Source organism: Zalophus californianus, chromosome 15 (assembly GCF_009762305.2).
Source record: "Zalophus californianus isolate mZalCal1 chromosome 15, mZalCal1.pri.v2, whole genome shotgun sequence".
In the NCBI taxonomy this organism is placed as follows: domain Eukaryota; kingdom Metazoa; phylum Chordata; class Mammalia; order Carnivora; family Otariidae; genus Zalophus; species Zalophus californianus.
The window spans coordinates 75,188,306-75,204,336 of record NC_045609.1 but is presented as its reverse complement, the minus strand read 5'-3'; the positions used below and the strand labels follow the sequence as shown (position 1 = coordinate 75,204,336).

General features: G+C 49.3%; 2 long non-coding RNA genes across 2 annotated transcripts; both read left to right on the top strand.

The window, feature by feature from the left end:
• Window positions 1–7,507: 7,507 nt before the first annotated feature.
• On the top strand, window positions 7,508–9,628 carry LOC113923868. The gene is made up of 3 exons (XR_003520441.1): window positions 7,508–7,633; window positions 8,653–8,750; window positions 9,502–9,628. It is a non-coding gene; the product is annotated as an uncharacterized LOC113923868 (long non-coding RNA).
• Window positions 9,629–10,948: 1,320 nt separating this feature from the next.
• Window positions 10,949–13,078, top strand: LOC113923867. The gene is made up of 3 exons (XR_003520440.2): window positions 10,949–11,283; window positions 12,838–12,926; window positions 13,000–13,078. It is a non-coding gene; the product is annotated as an uncharacterized LOC113923867 (long non-coding RNA).
• Window positions 13,079–16,031: the final 2,953 nt, after the last annotated feature.

The following is a 16,031-nucleotide window of genomic DNA, read 5'->3' as shown; positions in this document are numbered from 1 at the left end:
AGGGCTGGCTCCAATTCCTCCCAAAGTCAGCTGAGACAGAGACATCCGTGACAGCTAGTGTGGAGTGTTTACCACGGGCCACCTGCTGTCACATACATTCCTTCATTCATTCCCTGGAACAACCACAGGAAGTGGTTTATCTTCTCATCTCCATTTTACAGAGGAGCAAACTGAGGGGCACAGTAGTTAAGGAACGTAGCCATGGTCACCCAGGGAGGAAATGGCTTAGACTGGTGTGTGAATGGGTCTCCACCCCCCATCCCAGGCTAAACCCCTGACTACTAGCCCTCCCCCCACCCCAGCCTGAATCCCTGACTACTACCCACGACCCCCCATTGGGTCTTACATACCACCCGGAGGGTCACGAAGGACTTGGCTTTCATTGCCCATCGAAGTCCGTCTACCTAGCTGTCCTTGGCCTGCAAAACCCTCCCCAAAATCTGGCCCAAGGGTACGTTTTCCCCTTGTTACCTCCCCCTGGGTCCCAAAGGATCCTGCTGCCACAGCCCAGCAGACAGGAGGCCAGATCCAGCCTGTGATACAGACAAACAGAGAGAGTCCCTGCGAGCTTGGAGAACCAGCCTGGGGCGTCACAGCAGGAGATCTCAAAGCCAGGCTAAACTCCCTGGGACTGAGATCAAAGCCAGCGGCTGTGGCAGAGCAGTGAGGAACAGAAATGAGCAGGGGGGGCGGGGGGGACTGGTCCCATATCATTCCTGTGGCTGCATCACTGGGCTGGGGCTTCTTTGAAGGCCTGGGACACGCCCCCACCGGGGTGCAAGACAAAGGCCTCCTCTCTTCCTTGGGGTCCACATCAGGAACTGGGGAACCAATGGCCTGGGGGTTGAGAAGTTGTCTGTGAACAGGTGAGAGTTCAGTCTCCCTGCCTGGCTGCATTCAACGTGCTGCCTGTCCGTGGCAGCCCAGGATGCTGTGGCCACATCCAGGCTCTCGGGTGTAGCTCCCTTCATTTTCCTGTGTGGGTGTGGATCCCTTGTGGCTGCAGGGACAGCACCATGCACATTGTAGGCCTTACAGAAATCCTGGAGCGCTGACTCCTGGAGAGCTGACTCCTGGAGAGACACAGCCTTTGTGTGGCCCTAGGTCCATAAAAGCTCTCAGAAGGGACCTTTACTGAGAGCCGGGGTGGTCCACAGCTGGGGAAGAGCACTGTCCAGGGAGCCCATACCCAAGGCTCTACCCCGGCTTTGTCACCAGCTTCCAGAACAAACCACATCAACTCCGTCTCCCTATCTGTGGCACTAACGAAAGGCTAGCTGGTCCTAAAGTTTCCACAAAGCTCTGACCTGCCAAGCTGGGGGCATCTCTCAATGCACCCTCATTTTTACCTTGCTCTGGAAAGATGGTCAGATGCAGGGCTTTCTCATCTTCAGCTACTGGCCACCTCTTGGTCAGTTCTTTGTCCTGGGTCACCTCCTCTGAGAGGCCCTCCTTGGTCACCCAGCCTACAGCGTTCCCCTCCCCACCCCCAGGCAGACTCTACTATCCCCTCTTTGGTGTCTCCATCTGACCTTTCCCTGTCCGGATGTTTTTCCACTTGTTTATGAACCGTCTCCCTGAATAGGATGTACGTTCTAGGACCGCAGGGAGCCTGTCTGAGCTTTCCCTCTGTGGGTCCCTGCTCAGTCTGCAGAGCCCAGGAGAGAACCTGGCAGAGTAAGATACTCAACGGATGTTTGCTGAATGAATGAATGAACCATGAGCACTTTTCTGTGTGTTTGAAATGGATACAAAATAGTTCAAGGCGTGGGTGTATTAAAATGTATTAAACCAATCCCCTCTTATGGGACGTTTAAATTGTTTCTTATTAATAACTACCATTAATTATGCCCCTAAGAAAGTCCCTTTCGTTTCCCTACTCACTGTCCATCTCCTGCAGTAAGCACATCAGCTCCATGGGAGCAGGGGACCCTCTCTTCCGGAGAGTCACCATCCCGAGCCCCAAGGGCATGGCCTGACACGCTGCGCTGTTCAAAGGTATTTTTTATTAAATTAAGTAAGGGCTTAATTATTTTTCCTCCTCCCTACAGGCCTCCATTTTGCAAATGGCCTGTTTACCAAATTAATGCACTTTATGATGTACTAATTTCTTTCCTATCTTAAAAAAGTCCGTTCTAGCTGCTGTCCTGCCATTTGGGCAGCTTCTGCCCACCGCGAGAGAATCAGCGTCTCTATGTCTCGTTCATGTCATTCCGGATCACTGTCAAGAAATTTGAAGTGTCCAGCAGGCCAAGTGACTTTGTTGGGAGTCACTACACTATTCCACGAGGTTCTTAGAAATTGCAAAAATGCTCAGGAATCCACGGAAACATCTCGGCTAACCCTGGAGCCCTGGGGTCACCAGACTGTGCATCCTCACTCCCGCCAGGGGTGCTGGTGCCCGAGGGACTGGCAAGCTTTCATCTCAATCCCTTCTTACCCCTGCCGGCCACTGCGGAGACCCACGGAGCAAGCTCAGCGCTGAGGCCAAGCCAACAGGGAAAACAGGATGACTTCAGGGGAGTTGTCTGGCCCCCACACCCGTGGAGGGCAGAAGCCTGGCGGCACACAGAGGCCTCTCTGGGACTGCCCCTCTCAGGGCAGCCACAGCGAGGAGGACATGGGGCCCTTCTGGATGGATGGCTGAATGGGCACAGAACCCCCAGCCTGTAAAGGAAGTATATTAACACTGCTACATTATGTTAACTTTAATGTGCTTCCATAGTATACGTAACACTGTAACACTTCTTCGAGGTAACTTTTGACTCTTCAAAGGCTCGAATCTCTTTGAGCCCTATTCAGGAGGAAGACGGAGCAGACAGCATGGAAGCCAAGAAGGATATGGTGACAAATCTGAAGTGAACGAGCAAGATGGGAGTGGAGAGGCCAGGACTGGAAACTATTCACACCAGGCTTCCTCCAGAGGGTGCAGATGGGAGCTGGGTACTCTGGAGGGGCTGTCTGAAGTTAGGATCAGAGCCACCTGTTCAGTTGGGCGGGTTGTGCACTGCATCAAGGCAGCCTCCCTAAAGGAGGGCCAGTCCCATCTTGGATAGCATAGATTTGTAAATGTATTCTATTTCTCTGGCTTGCAATAAAGTGTCTATTCTAATAAAATCAGCATATCATAACACTTTTCCAACAGACAGAAGCAACATGTTTTGGGGAAGAGGCTCCCTTTCCAAATATGCTCAGAGGTCCTCTAGGACAATCCTGATAGAAGCCACTCACATTTGGGAAGACTATGCTTTTCTGAGCAAACAGAAAGGAAGAGTGGTGGTCTTGCCATGCCCTGAAATAAAGCCGCCTTCGTGGCAGAGGAATCTGGGAAAGGCAGCATGGAGGATAAAGGAATCTATAAATAAATAAGACAAAAGACAAGCTAAGAGAAAATGGGCCAAGAGTATGATCCATTGACTAACAGGTGAAGAAAGGGGCATTGAATGGATGGAGGTGGGTTGTGGACATTTGTCATTGTTTGTCCCGCACAGCATCCCAACCCCATTCCTCCTGACCCTGGGCTGACCTCTCAGGGCACAGTGGCCTTCTCCCCATTGCAAGTTGTCACGGGGAGAGGCAGGTCCCCGCTCTACTATGGAGAGCTAAGGAGGCAGTTCTTCCTTCTCTAGACCCCTGGGGCCACGTGGGCTAGCTGACAAGAGTCCACAGACGTCACGCAGGTGCAATGCTCAACTTCATGTAATCAAGGGAACACAAATCAACAAAGATTTTTTTTTTGCATTCATGAAAATAACATAAGCCACAGTAGCTGGTAATAGCCACTGTGGTGAAGTTGCAGGGAAACACACACTCTCAGGACCGACGATGACATGTCAACTGCACAGCCTCCTTGGAGAAGAATTTGACCGCATTTCTTAAAAAGCACTTCTTCTCCCACTCAGTACTCACTTCCAGTGATCGGCCCTGGAAAAGAGGTGACACGTGCACAAAGACACAAATACAGAAATAGTCATTATAATAGTGAAAATTTAGAAACGAACCCAACATCTAGAAACAGGGCCAGGAGATGTAAATAGGAGTAGCTGGCCTGTCTGTGGGGTAGCCGGGCAGGGTAAGAGACACAGATGGTGCTATGTGCACGGACAGAAAATACATCAGAGATACATCTGTAAGTGACACTGGAAAACACAGGCTCCTTTTATGTTTCACCTCCAATAAGCACAAGCACAAGAGGATCTTTTTTTTTTTTTTAGGTTTTATTTATTTATTTGACAGAGAGAGAGAGAGAACACAAGCAGTGGGAACAGCAGAGGGAGAGGGAGAACCAGGCTCCCCACTGAGCAGAGAGCCCGATGCAGGGCTTGATCCCAGGACCCTGGGATCATGACCTGAGCCGAAGGCGGACGCTTAACTGACTGAGCCACCCAGGTGCCCCTTATTCCAACTGTATCCATGTGCTAAACACAGGGAGAGCGTTCTGAATCTTTCAAACTGTTGTCAGTAGTTGAGCCTAGGAAGAAAGGCGTAATTTTGCTGTTTTTATTCAAACATTCACAAATGAGCCTCCCCTCCCACTATCCATATGTTTCTGGAGAGCCCATTGACTCGGGGGTTGAGCTGCCTTGAGTTCAAATCCTGATCTTGCTGTTTTCTTAACTGCCCAATTTTGGACACATGAACTGAGTGTTAATTTCCTTAACCGAGAAAATCCACACACATTGTGCTGAGCACAATGCCTAGCCCAGGAGAGTGGCTTTCTAAATGTTACTTATTATCTTGGTATCTCTGTTCTCTCTTAGCCCCCAATTTTCAGAGCTATAGGAGATGCTAATAAACGTTTGCTGAATGAATAAGGTTTCTGATGGTAAGACTGTCTTTCTGAGGTCTACAAATATGAAAGAGAATAAGCTAGGGACCAAAACTTACTATTTTCACATTTCCTCCAATTCAGTGTTTTTCAAACTGTAGGTCATAATCAGCTAGTGGGTCAATGTAGCAGGAAGCAACCAGCATTTAAAAAATATAGAATAGAAAATATCAAAATGTGAGTAAGAACAAGCAATTTTTCATGAAATTCGTTTTGTGGCTGTGCGTACGAGGTTGCAACGTAAAATGTATTTCTTACTCTTGAGCACAGTCAAAATTACATGGGGAAACCCAGGGTCAAGTGCAGCCTTCCTGAATAGTCTGGGTGCGCTGTACCCAGACCATTGCTGCCCAATTCTGTGCTCAACGTCATGGACCAGGGAGAAGCAGAGTCTCCTGTAGCAGCCTCATGAGCTTGTATGGTGGACCAAGGAGACTGGCGCTCACATGACAGCCTTCTTCTTCCCTCCCTCCCAGGGGTCTTTCCCTCATCAAGATGGCGCTGGCACTTGGGGGAGCAGAAACCTCATGCCCTATATTAGATTCCTAGGGCTGCTGTAACAAAGTACCACAAACTGGATGCCTTAACACAAGAGAAATTTATTCTCTCACTTTTTAGGAAGCTAGAAGTCCAAGATTGAGGTGTCATCAGGATCAGTTCCTTCAGGAAGCTCTGAGGGAGAGTCTGTGCTATGTTTCCCTCTTAGCCACAACTGGCTGCCGGAAATCCTAGGCATCCCTTAGCTTGTGGGGGATGTCTGCCTCTGCTTCACGTGGAATTCGCCTCTCTATGTCTCTAGGTGTCTCTGTTTCCAAATTTCCTTCTTATAAGGCTACCCTAGTCCAGTATGGCCTTGTCTTAACTTGATTATATCTTCAAAGACTCTATTTTCTTTCTTTCTATTTTCTTTCTTTCTCTCTTTTTCTCTTTCTTTCTTTCTTGAGAGAGAGAGCATGAGCAGGGGGAAGAGGGGAGGGGGGAGAAGTAAAGGGAGAGGGAGCATTTCAAACAGGTTCCACACCCAGCACAGAGCCTGACACGGCACTCAATCTCACGACCCTGAGATCATGACCCAAGCCAAAATCAAGAGTCAGATGCTCAACCAACTGAGCCACCCAGACAACCTTCCAAAAACCCTATTTTCAAATAAGGTTGCTTTCACAGGTTTTGATGGATATGAGGGTTCTTGGTTTGTTTTTCTTTTCTGGAGGGGGGAAACAATGGCCAACCCAGTGTCTCCAGTTCCAGAGAGTGAGGAAGGAACCACGTTGATGCTTCAGTCAGGGAGGAATCAAGATGGAGGTAGTAGCAAGGTTTTTCTCTGTGCTGTGAGCTTCAGCTCGGGATTTTAGAACTCAAGATCCTTGGACTAGAAGGGACAAGTTCCAGTCTATTGAACCTGTGTCCACACTTTTGGAATGGCCAGAGTGGCTTACCCAGCTAGCACTAAGGCCTGGGCCATTATTAGGGATGCTGAAGTTTTTTGCTTGAAAGACAGAAATTGAACCCATTATCTTCTCAGTTTATAATGGAAAAAAACTGAAGTCAAATTATTTTCCTTAAATCCAACAGTTGGGATTGGCTGAGTCAGTCCCAGAGCCCCAGCACTGGACTCTGTTCAGTGGTCTTTGTACATGGCCTTTGTCTTAAATACCTAATTCTAACAAAGGTGATGGCACCTATGGGTGGCTTGCAGGAATGAGGGACATCCCAATTCCTCCATAATTTTCATCAGCCTCCCCTCAAAGGCACTTCAAATTTAACAAAAAATAATGTTATTGTTTGATATAGACATGCCCTCAACCTTGTGAAAAGTGTGAATATGAGCATCTTTAGAAAACTTTGCAAATCAAGTGTCTCGATATTGTAGCACACAACAAAGCTGGGGCCGTAGGCTTGACGTGCAAATGTTACAGCTTCGGTACATGACCCCTAGTCACTCCTCCCTTTCCAACCAGATTGTCCCCCACCCCCACCCCTGCCAGTATGGAATTCTAGACTCTAATGGAATAGTGGCAATGCCCACTGCTGCCTCCTCAGCACCTGGGACATGCCAGGCTCCATGCTAAGCGCAAAACATGAATTACCTCATTTTTCCTTCCAACAGCCATTTGAGGGGGGAGCTTCTATCTCCTCTAGCAGATGGGGAAGCTGAAGTCAAGTCTGGCCCCCAGACATGTTTTGGGTTTTTTAACCTGACTGTCTCTCTTGGGGCAAGGACACCCCTGCTGTCAGAGGCGCCACCATTTTCTGTTACAACCACACTCACTCAAACACATCAGATAGGTTTCTTTTGCTCAGCAGCATTATTGAGATATAAGCCACACACCATACAATTTGCTCATTTAAGGCGTACAATTCAATGGTTTTTCAGTATATTCGCAGCTATGTGCAACCATCACCACGGTCCGTTTTAGAACATTTTCAGCACCTCATAAAGAAACGCTGAACCCTTTTAACTATCATGTCACTACATTTCTATCCCCCCGACCAGCCCAAAGCAGTCACGAATCTACTTCTCATCTCTATAGATTTGCCTCTTCTGGACATTTCATATCAATGGGATCAGGCCATGCGTGGCCTTTGTGTCCGACTTCCTTCACTCAGCATCATGTTTTCTAGGTCCATCCGCACAGTTGCATGTATCAATGTTACATTTCTTTTTAGGAGTGAATACTATTCCATTATATGGATGGATATACCACATTTTGTCTATCCATTCATCGGTGTGGGAGATAAAGTTTTCTTGATACCAAGCTGTCAATCCTTGTTCTAAGTGCTTAATCCTCACAACAACACTATGAGGTAAGTGCTATTATTACCTTTACTTTATGAAGAAAGAAACTAAAGTGCAGAGAGATTACCCAATTTGCCCAAAGTCACATAGGTAGTGACTCCCTGCTTGGCCACTGAGTTTGTTTGTAATTCCCAATGGTACCTGGTCCCTCTTTTTATTAGGGTCTTCAGAGGCAAACTCATACATACCTCAGCCTGCTCATTTATCCTGGAGTCCAAAATGGTGCAATAAGTGCCAATCCTCCTCACCTCCTGCTTCCCCATTCCTCACCCCCGCCTCTACTCTGACCCCCACCCAAACTCGGCTCCTTCTCCAGCCTGTTTAATCACTCCCTCAGTCAGGAACATTCTGGAAAACTACTTTGCAATACTGACAAACACCTTTATTCAACAAATGACGTTTGGTCAACAAACCCCTTCAAGGGCTGTCATTTGAGCCCTGTTAAATCCTCATTATTCGGGACCTCACTAATTCAATATTTGTGATCTTTCAAGAGGCTCTGCTGGGCTAGAGTATGATTCAGTTAGCAAACTTTTCTTCACTATGAATCGCAAATTCATAGTGTAAGCAAGATGGTAGGAGGTATGTTTAAACAAAGTGTTTTCAAACCTTTTCAAAAATTGCAGAAACACCAAGAGCCCCCAGTTGGTGAGATGGAAGTCACATACCACTGTTACCCATTCTTTAAGCAGGTCCCCTAAAGATCCAACAGGAAACCTTGCTAAATGGGATAGTGGCAAGACTCAGTATTCAACACACTGTGACGGCCTCCCTTTAAAATATGTGGTGTATCTGACCCTCTCTGATTCTCTGAACTAGTCCTGGTCCTCAGCCTTGCTTCTTTGATGGAAGTCAAATCAGACTCAGCAGAACAAGGTAGTGAGCCCAAATCCCCTCTTGGGCCACACTGGGCTGAGAAACATTTATGATGGGTCTGGGAAAGGACCAGTAGGAAAGGGGTTTTTGGAGAGAACCTCCAAACTTGTAGATGCCTCCTCCCCTTCAAGAATCGTTATTCTTCCCACAGAGAAATTCCACTTAACTGGAAAGTCTGAGGAAGCTGTGACCATCACCTGGGACAAGAATTCTATGCCTTCAGCCTATTGAGTGCTGGTTGCTTTTGAGGTAGGCATTTCCTGCGGTCCAGCAAGCAGAGAGAAGTGGAAAGCCTGGGAGTGGGGGGTGTCCGCTGACCCTAGTGTTTCCAGAGTGAAACCTTCTAAACCTTCTACTTCTTTCTCTGGACTATAAAATATTGTGGGTTCAGGATGCCCCACCCTATCCCAGGTTAGGAGTTAACTATTTTATTTGTTTTTATTTTTTTTAAAGATTTTATTTATTTATTTATTTGACACAGAGTGAGAGCGAGCATAAGCAGGGGGAGCGGCAGGCAGGGGGAGAGGAAGAAGCAGACTTCCTGCTGAGCAAGAAACCCAACGTGGGGCTCAATCCCAGGACCCTGGGATCATGACCTGAGCCGAAGGCAGCTGCTTAACCGACTGAGCCACCAGGCGCCCCAGGAGTTAACTATTTTAAAGTACCAGAGAGATTTCAATCTTCTGCAGCCTTCTAGGGCACACATTTTATCCTGTCTGCAGAGCAGCGTCGCTGATGTTCTTTGGGGGTGGTGGGGTGGGGGGTAAGAGCATACCCAGCAAAACACAGGTTTATGACCCATTGTGCCTTGGCTTCCAGCAAGCCCACTGGTGTGGACTCAAGGACTAGTGGGCAGGGAAGTCAGGGAACTGTCTCCCTAACGGGTTTTGTAGCTGATTTCTCTCTGGGCCCCTGTCTCTCCTGCCACAAAATGGAACGTTTGACTGGAAGGGACTGCAAACAGCTTTCAACGCCTGCCCTAATTCTGATCTTTTGGTAGAGGCTGCCTGGAGAACTGTGCTCAGAACGATTTTGAGAGTTTGAGGGAGAACTGGGATCGATTAGCAATGTCTGCCAGGACCAAGGGAAGGAAGATGTCATTTCCTTGCCATATATTTGCCACTCCTGACATTGATCTCCTATGTCTTCTTTGGCTCCAAACTTGTAAGGTTTTTATGATTCCTCTTGACTGTGCTATTTTCTGTGCCTTCTCCAAGGACCTATTTCAAGGGACTTGCCCACCCCGTGGGCATCGACAGTGGTCTTCAGATAACTGCTTGTAGGGTTAGGCCATGCAAGGTAGGGGCAAGCAAGGCCAGAAGAGGCCAGCTCTCCGAGACTAGAAATAAGCCCCCCAAAGAGTCTTTCTCTGTCAACACTGAACTGGAACCCACAGGGCATGGAGCACAAAGCGGATGACCTCTTTCATGATTAGGCACTATGAGACGAATATAGACTTGTAGCCTCTATCTGCACAGTTTAGGCATGGAGGACGAAGAAAGCCAAATACCGTCTGAAAAAAGTGAACGTCATTTTGAACAAGGACTGCTAGGAAGGGGGTATCTCCCTGTCTGCAAAGCAGAGGGGTCCTTGCAACCGGGCAATGAGGTCGTGCGTGCCAAGCGCTCAGCACGGAGCCTGGTACCAGTAATTGATACCTGATAAAAGCAACCCAGGATTCATGGGATTCTTCTCTCAGATCACTCTTTGGTGGCATTGGGCAGGAGGATATGAAACCTATTCTGAAATCAGCCCTCCCATCGGCAGGGTGGGAGCCTGCTATCTCACCACCGGGGCCCTGAGTTGGCCAGTTCCAATAACACGATTAGTCATTTTTCATTCCTGGGATGTCTACCCATGGGTGGGTGCATGTGTGCATGTGTGAGTGCGAATGTGCCTTTCAGAGCGGGGGAAAATCCATATTCTCTCTCTTCTGACCGAATTAATCAAATAAATCTTCTGTAAGGAGCTGCTAAATGAATCACAGATGGCTCTGCCCTTTACAGGTTGCAGAAAGCACCCGTTACAGTTCTTTTAATTTATCAGAGGAAAAAAGATGCCCTCATGTGCCCCTTCCCACTTGCAATAATAATCAGAACCAGTCTATTTTCCGAGGGTCCGAGACTCATTTTCCAAAAATGTGTATCAATAGATGTAACAGCGGGAAGATTATTTTGCCAAGTTCCAGCCTCCAGCACAGCAAAGGTGCCCTGGCTGGGGAGAGCGTTTATAAAACCACATTTAATAAAAGAGAGTGTTATATTAAGTATGTTTGCTAGTGTATTTAAGCATATGGTTTCCATATCAGGCGTAAAGATGGCAAACACATGCTTTACCTTCTTTCTAACCTTTCCTGGAGACGTCCTTTCCAGGGGGGTGGTGGGATGGGAGGATTTGGGGTGGATGTGAGTGTGTATTTTGTTTTGCTTTTTACAACGCAGGCTCACATGGAAAAGCACCAAGGAATGTTCAGAAAACATGTGAAGACTCTGACTTTTCTATTTAATGTAATTAGCCCAAGAAACTTGCTTTGCGTACTTTCTTCAACTGCCCTAACATTCTCCCGGCGCTCCGTTGCCTCCTCCAAAGCGCTGGGGGGCTGGCTGACTTGAAAGTGTGAGTCAATTTCAGCTGCAAAGAACTTGAGCTCCTGGATTTTAAACGTGAACCCCTTGGTACAGCAAGAGCTCCAGGGACGGCTGCCCAGCTTTGTGTCCGCGTGTCCCTGTTCACCAGCGAGCCATCCGACGCCAGGATTCGTCTGCCCAGAGATCCCCTTCTGGTACTTGGGTTGGGTATTGGGCATTTTATCTCTTTCCTTTACATCAGAGGCAATAGGCTGTGGCCTGGAGGCCCGGGGTCCCCAGAAAGGCAGCTGGGAAAGGCCTCCACAGCCCACCACCCTAAAACCATCTAAACAATCCCCTGATTCAGAGACATCCCAGAAGCCAACATGCCACACTAGGAAGGGGATTGGGTGGGGGCATCTGCAGCGGGGCCGCCCTGCCCACCCCCACCAGCCCGAACAGATTTGCCTGAGCGAGTTATAAATCTACTAGTACCATTTCTTTTTCGTCACTTGCCTAATCCTGTGCCCTTCGTTTCATGTGCTGTAATTACTAACATCTGCTTTCTGAGCCTGGGCCGCGTGGAGTTTGCAAAGGCTGTTTTCAGCCTAGAACAATGGTGAAGGCTGTTTCAGCTGTTTCATTTAAGCCTCGGGCCGGCACTTCCTGGTCCGTCTACATCTGCCCTCCTGAGTCCGATTCCTGTTTCGGGGTTTTGTGTTTTGTTTCCTGAGTTGTGGTTTTTTGTTTTGTTTTTTGTTTCCCCCTTCATCTGACCTTACTACACATTTAAGAAGCATTTCTAACTTAGCACTCCAGCTAGTATTTCTAGCACATACGCTTATTAGATCGGCAACAGCCAGAGAAAGATAGGAGAAAGCCAGGACTGTGTCCAGCAGCGAACACGGTGGAAGGCAGGGGCAGAGAGGAGAGTTGACGAGGCACCTAGGGAAGTAGGCTCTAAGGAATTCCTGAGTCTTAAGGCTGTGGAAGAGGCTGGCCTCTTGGGAACTTAGACACAGGAAAAATGGGCTTAGCTCATCTGCCCCCTGGCCTGGTGTGATCTGCACAGCTTATTAGGTAAGGGGTTACCCAAATATCCTCCTGAGGGAGCCGTGTTTCTGGGTGGCCACCGACACTCAGAGGCCCTTCTCCTTTGGGAACGGGGCAAACTCATTGGATGAGGTGCGGTTCAGAGGCCCCAGATTCACTTTTTCCCACTGAGTCACCAGCAGTGCAGTAAAAATCCTTTCTGATTTGCACAGGGAGGTCCATGGGGTGGGGAAAGGATGTGCTGTGGATAAGGGAATGAAGGCATCCAGCTTGGAATGATCCGCCTCGGCCCTTTGAGCAGAGATGGCTGTGTGTGACCAAAGGGAATGAAGAATGGAGCCCTGCTCCTGCCCTTCCATCCACCCCACCTCTCCTATTTCCCTCTTCTGCAAGTTTGGGGTCCCCAGCTTGGCTGGCACGCAGATGTCAAGTTATTATCTGAGACCCCACCACAAGCACCGGGTTAGAGGTCTCAAGCTTGGCGAAAACTGCCCTCAGGCATTGCTGGATACTGATCGCCAAACCAGGCAGAAACCAGTCTCTGCATGGATAAGAACTCGGGGGGATGAGTATGTGTCCCGTGGGTGCCAGGGGTGTGACCCCTCCAATCAGGACTTGCCGAGTCAGCCCGTGCTCCCACTCATCTCGGGGCATCAGGACTGGCAAAGCCCCTGGAGATCTGCTGCCCACACCTTCGTCTTTATTTTTCTCAACAGAGGAAGAAATTGAGCGTCAGGGAGAGGTAGCGGCTTCTACAGTTGCTGCTTGGCCACGCCTGCATCTGTGGACGGAGAAGCAAAGGAAGGTAAATCTATGTTGCTTCTGGGAGCTTGCGGCATTTTCACCATTTCTGTATGAAATGTCTCTTTCAATCCCAGACCCTCTCTGCCCTTCGAAGTGGCTCATGAAAATAACTGGAGGCCGATTCCCAGATGGGCATGACGAGCGAGTTAGAGAGACCCCAGCTGCGGCACCCTCACTCCTGCACCCATGCTTCTGGCTGCCAGGGGAGAGCTGACCCCGTGGTTCTGGAAGTTTGTGCTGACTTGACACCTGGGGTCGTGGAGATTCCTGGCACACAGCCGAGGGCCCCATGTCTTCGCAGGGGTAAGCAGGCAGAAGGAAGAGCTCAGGTGTGAAAGAGAGGCAGCTGAGAGAGGGTCCACCCTCCCCACCATCCCCACCAGGTGGTTGGGGTGCAGAGGGGGGGAGGCTCAGGCCTGAGGATGCCCACCACTCCCAACCCTTGATCTGAGCCTGGAGTGGCTGAAAGTCCTGACCCAGGCAGGCATAGGGGTCACAAGGGATTTTTCCTAAGCTCTGGAATCCAAAATGGTGGATGGCCCAGGTGGGGCTGGGCCTGGGCCCCTTGGCCCTGCAGGACAGCCTCCTTCCTGCACCCACTCTTTCTGCCTGCCAGTCCAGCCCCTTCCCTGCCCCCCTTCTTTCTCACTCACTCCTTTTCTTCTTAAAGTTAATTGCAACTTTTTTCTCAGCGCTCTGATCTGGATAAGCCACATCTCATTAGAAAAAGATTTAGCTGGAGCCAAAGCAGGCTGGAGAAGGAATCCCTAATCAACAGAGAAAAGATTTGGGTGTAATTGCTCTCTCCCGCCATTCTCTGCCCCCCCCCCCCCCCCGATCTTTCTCTGCTCATTAATCTGAAAAGAAAGTCGCAGCCCAACGTCCTGGTGTTCAAGTATCTGCTGCTGCAGCAAACAAATCAAAGTGCTTTGGGGTTTTCTTTTGCGGGGGGTGTCTACACAGAGAGCTTGGGTTATTGGGGATATGAGTAGAACATTTTGGTTGTAGGGAGCAGTGTATGAAGCACCTTGGTTGGGAGAGTAAAATTCTTTGAGGGTGTGTGTGTGTGTGTGTGTGTGTGTGTGTGTGTGTGTGTGTGTGTGTGCTTGTGAAGCACATTGGCTGTTGAGTACATGTGTTTGTGGGTGTGAAATGCTTTGGGGGTTGGGATACGGTCGGTTGGCCTGCAGGGAAACGCTTCAGTTGTTTGCGCAGGGGTGTGCAGCGTTTGGGCTGTTGAGGGAGGGTGTAGGAGTAGCTCTTCAGTGTGTGTAGGTGTACGTGCCATGCTTATGAGTTGCCTCATTCAATCCTCAGGAGACCCCGGAAGAGAGCTCTTACCCCATGTGTGGATGGGGACACTGCGGCTGACAGCTTGCTAACTTGCTAAAGTCACACTGTAGGAGACAGAGTCAGAATCTGAACCCAGGACGTTGGAGGGCAGAGCTCTGGGCCCTCAACCACTGCTTTCCAGAAGAAAGTGAGGAACTGTCTGGGCGTGGGAGGTAAAGGGAGAGTGGGAGAGTACCCCCAGGCTCTCTGGGAACCCAGGGCCCCAGTGTCTAAGCTCTCCCACCCACTTTTCCCACTGTGGCCCAGCCCGGGCCCCTGGCCCTCCTCCTGAACCCCAGGGACCACTGCTATTGGGAGAACCCAGGCAGACAGTGGCCCCATTTTCCCATCTCAGCCCCCTGTGGGTGAACCCTGGCTGTGTCTCTGGGCACAGCCCCTGCACACTTGCACCCCTAACCCCGAAGAAGGATCAAACATAGCTACTGGCCCCACCGGTGGAGCTCCCTTGTAAAGACAGCGTCTCTGTTCAGGCCACGGAGTCAAGCCAGGAGCAGTGAGGCAATGGTCTACAGTGGGAAGCAAGGACAGCATCCAGGTGCCATGGTGACCAGAGCCCGGGGCCCCAGGTCCCCCAGGGAAGGGAGGGCACCGTTCCTCCAGCTTCCCTGTCACCTCACCCTCCTCTCCACTCTTCTTGATTGGACTTCAGGCTATTGTGAATTGTTATGAACACTCCCGCCACACCAAGGACAAGATGGACACAAATATTTGCAAAGCATGCCAAAGCTCTGCGTGTGACCCTGGAGGAAATGAATCTGGGGAGGGAGAGTTTTCAAAGGCACCCAGTGACCGGCTCAGAGCAGGGAAGAACTCGGGATTTATCACCTCCACGGCTGAGCCCGAAGGCAGACCCTCCACGCCCATCGGGCTCCAAGCAGATTATCTTCCAGCTACATGAAGAGGGTCTGCCCCAGACCAGGTGTAACTGCACAGACTGAAAACATAGAGCCATGTGCTCAGAACACTTACCAAGGCCTAGAACAGTGTTGTCCAATACAGTAGCCACTGGCCACATGTGGCCATTGGGCGCTTGAAATGTGGTTAGTCCACACCGAGATAAGCTCTAAGAACAAAACCCACCCCAGATTTTGAGGACTTGGAGTGAAAATCAAATGTCCAAGTATCTCATTAGCAATTGTATATTGATTCGATATTTAAATAATGTTTTGAATATATTAGGTTAAATGAAACAAATTATAAAAAATTAAAAACGGTGCACGCACATCAAGTACTTGGGTTCACCTGATTCCTTTACCTTTTTAAAAAGCGGCTACTAAGAAAGTTTCAGATTACATATGTGACTTGCTTTTGCGGCCCCTATTGGATTTGTGTTAGCACCGACCTATAATGTGACCCTTTCATGGATATTGTTATTCCCATTTTACTGATGAACAAGCCTGCTCAGTGGATGGGGGACTGGGCCAAGAACACCAGCTAATGAGCCACTGAAGCCAGAATTCACATAAGGAGAGGCCAGTGATCCTGGCGGGTGAGTCTCCTATCTGATGAGATGCCTAAAACGAGATGTACTGTTGTTTTGACAAGATCTTCTGCACAAGTGTCTAGTGCCTGAGGACTAAAGGAAATTTGGAATCTAGGAAGGCAAAATAAAAGCCTGTGGCTTGGTTATGAGTGGGGGCCTCCCAACACCAGCAGGGAACGGTGAGGTGCAGGATAATTCTTAGTGCCTGGTGCCTGGGGGGGCTTCTCAAGTTCTCCGAGTGAACTTGGGCTGGTCCCTTCCCGTCTCTGG